Below are 4128 nucleotides of genomic sequence, written 5' to 3'. Positions count from 1 at the left end.
AGGTTTGGACTTTCGTTGTGATGATATGAAGAAATTTAATTAGCCGAAATTTCTCATTCAAGAAAATAATAACCCATTGTTTTTCTATCTCTTTGACATTCTGTTAAATTATTTTCATTCTCACCATATTATCGCGGGTTGTATTGGGGTGGTTGGACAATTAAACCAGTACATCTCTACCAATTTTACAATTTTATTTTTAGGTAAAATACACTTTTGGTATCTGAGGTTTGAAGTTAGTGTCTATTTAATCCCTAAAGTTTCAAAAGATACACTTTAGTCTCTGAAGTTTGAAAAATAATTCTAAATGGTCCCAAGGTTAATTTGATCGTTAGTTGACTAACGAAAATTTGTGTGGTATATTTTAAATGAGGTGGATAGCTTTATTAATCTTATACTATTTTTAAGATTACATTGTTTCTTAATGATTTTATTTATTTTTCTCTCTCCCCTCCATATCTCTCCATTTCCTCCGCGTCTTCTTCCTCATTTCTCCGATGGATGTCTCTCTCTTTCTTTCTTTTTTTCTCTTTTTACAACTGGAAAACCAAATAGAAAATGAATTATATTCTAAGGCGTTGATGGCAACAACGATAAAAAATGAACCTAGACGAAATTATTAGGGGTACAAACATACTATGATGTTTGTTGATCTCTGCTCGTTAGGAGAAACATACTGTGATGGACCAGCGACGACGAATTTGGCCGTATCGTAGATTTTGACAGCGACAAAGAAGATGGGTAGGATATGATTAAATCGAAAGTTTTGGAGAAAATGTTGGAAGTTGGAAACTTTAAGAATTCGGAATTTTTTTAAAGATTATATATGTGTGGTAATAATTTGTTTTTAATGTTTTGTTTTTGAAAAAAAAATAATAATTAAGCTTAACTCAAGAATCTGGTTTCAGTTGGGTGTTGATGGTCGTATTGCTGTGAGAGAAAATGGAGTTTTCAAAAGATTCACTTTTTATGAAATTTAAAATCTAATCCGAAAAGAAATATGTCACCTCAACCTCATTTCAAAAAAAAAAAAAAACATCTAATCCGAAAAGAAATATAAAATGAGGAGAGCTATCCACCTCATTTAAAATATGCCACCTCAACCTGCTATATTAAATTTTCGTTAGTCAACTAACGGTCAAATTAACCTAGGGTTCATTTAAAATTATTTTTCAAACTTCAGGAATTAAAATATATTTTCTTAAACTTTAAAAATCAAATAGACACTAACTTCAGATCAAAAGTGTATTTTACCCTTTATTTTTTCTTATAGCAATAAAAGCTATTAAAACACTATGGTTAAATTAGTGTAATTAGTATGCTTAAAGCACTGTTAAAATAAATTATGTTATATTGTAAATTTGATTCTAGATCTAGTAAAAGTTAGAATGCAGTCACTATAATTTATAATTAGAAATTAGTTTATGTGGTTTAATAAACATTTCATAATTAATCTCTATTTATAGAAAGTAATGTATTTTATGATAATTATATAATATCATGTTTGTTGTGAATTTGAGGAGCACAACGGACACGGATGGTAATAAAATATAATATTAAAATAAATATAATATCATTTCTCAAATTTCTCTACTTTCTCCAATTTGTATGAAATTTGTCCAATGTGTTATGATTTTAAGATCCACCAAATGTCACTATTTATAGACAAAGTGTCAAGTAGGATGTGGACTTACATGGACACCAAACATGAATAATTACAAGGCACATGGACAACATGAAGGGTGACCCATGACTTTTGGGATACTAAGCAATAGACATCTATTTATTATTATAATATTCATAATACTCCCTCTTATATGCCCACATATATATGAAATATGTCTCATTAAAACCTTACTAGGAAAAACCCATTGGGAAAAAACCTTAGTGAAGGAAAAATAGTACATATTTCATATAATATATACTTCTAAAAGAATACAATAATATTTACTCCCCTCATGAAAACATCACTTAAGATTTCTGAGTCGCCACATTCCAATGTTATGCACCAATTTTTTAAATGTTGTAAATAAGTCTACCAGATTATCTTCGAATAAATTTGTTGTACAGTGATGTCGTCATTTTCTTCAAGATCATGAGTGTAGAAAAGCTTCAGTGAAATATGTTTTGTTCTATCTCTTTTAATGTATCTTCCTTTAATTTGGACTATGCAAGCTGTGTTGTCTTCATATAATATTGTTAGAAGATTTTTATTAGAAGACAAGCCACACGTTTCACGAATGTGTTGAGTCATTGATCTTAACCATACACATTCTCGACTAGCCTGGTGAATTGCAAGAATTTTAGCATGATTTGAGGAAGTGGTCGTTATAATCTGTTTCACCGATCGCCATGATATAGCAGTTCCATCACATGTGAACAAATAACTTGTTTGAGATTAGCTTTGTGTGGATCAGATAAATGTCTAGAATATGCATAATCAACTAGATCAAATTTTGATTTATTTGAATAAAACGAACTCATATCATCCATTCCTTGGAGATAACGAAGTATACGTTTGATTTCGTTCCAATGTCTTTTTGTTGGAAAAGAACTATATCTTGCTAATAAATTTACTGAAAATGAAACTGAATTTGTATTATTAGCAAGATACATAAGTACACCAATTGCACTAAGATATGGTACTTCAGGACCAAGAAGTTCTTCATTATCTTCTCGAGGTTGAAATATATCTTTCTTTATATCCGATAAACGAACTTCTATTGGAATATTTAATGGATGTGCTTTGTCCATATAAAATCTTTTCAAAATTTTTCCTGTATAAGTTGACTGGTGAATAAATATTCCATATGCTAAATGCTCAATTTGCAAACCAAGACAAAACTTTGATTTTTCGGAGATCTTTCATCTCAAGTTCTTTCTTAAGATATTCTATTGCCTTTGAAAGCTCTTCATGACGTCCACTTATATTCAAATCATCAACATATATAATTATAATAGAAAATCCTGATTGTGATTTCTTTTTAAAAACACACGGACATATTGGATTATTTTGATATCCTTATTTCAATAAATATCCACTCAGGCGATTGTACCACATCCGTTGTGATTGTTTCAATCTATATAGTGATCTCTATAACTTTATTGTATACCATTCTCAGAAATTTAATGTATATATTTCAAGTACCTTAAATCCTTCTGGGATTCTCATATAAATATCATCATCAAGAGATCAATATAAATATGTTGTGACTACATTTATAAGATGCATATCCAAACTTTCATACACAGTCAAGCCAATTAAATATCTTAATGTAATTGTATCCACCATCGGAAAATACGTCTCCTCAAAATCAATACCAGATCTTTGTGAAAAACTTTATGTAACTAGTCTTGATTTATATCTTGTAACCTCATTATTTTCATTTCTTTTCCTCACAAATACCCATTTGTATCCCATAGGTTTAACACCTTCTGGTGTTCGGACTACTAGTCAATAAACTTGATGTTTTGAAAGAAAGTGTAATTTTGCCTCGATTGCTTATTTCCACTGAAGCCAATCTTTTCTATATCGACATTCTTCAACAGATTTTGATTCAGGATCCTAATTTTTAGATATAATATCAAGAGCAATATTATATGCAAAAATATTGTCAATAATTACATTAGTATGATTCCATTTTTTTCCTGACATGTCATAGTTTATTGAAATCTCATTATTATCTTTAGGTATTTCACCTTTCTTACTAGTCATGTTGAGGATTTTTTCATGGGTATTTACATCCTCAACCAATTTTTTTCAAGGATTTTTATCTTTGGAACCCACTAGTCTACCACGCTTCTGGTGTGTTCTAAACTCATTAGTGACAACTTGTTATGTTGAGATATCAATTTTGTATAGAACATTTGCAGCTGGTATATGTGACTTAGTTACTTTTTTTGCATCTATAAATGCATATGGTAATTGATTTGCTATATTTTGCAAATGAATTATTTTTTGAACTTCAAGTTCACAATGATCTGTACGGGGATCTAAATGAGACAATAACGATGCATTCCACGTAATTTCTTTTTCCATTTTTAATTCCTCCCCCCAATGTTGAAAAATTTTTCTTGTTAAAATGACAATCAACAAATCGTGCAGTAAATACATCACCTGTCAGGGGT

This window comes from Benincasa hispida, unplaced genomic scaffold (genome assembly GCF_009727055.1).
Source record: "Benincasa hispida cultivar B227 unplaced genomic scaffold, ASM972705v1 Contig625, whole genome shotgun sequence".
Lineage (NCBI taxonomy): Eukaryota > Viridiplantae > Streptophyta > Magnoliopsida > Cucurbitales > Cucurbitaceae > Benincasa > Benincasa hispida.
Note: the sequence above shows the minus strand (reverse complement) of the source record.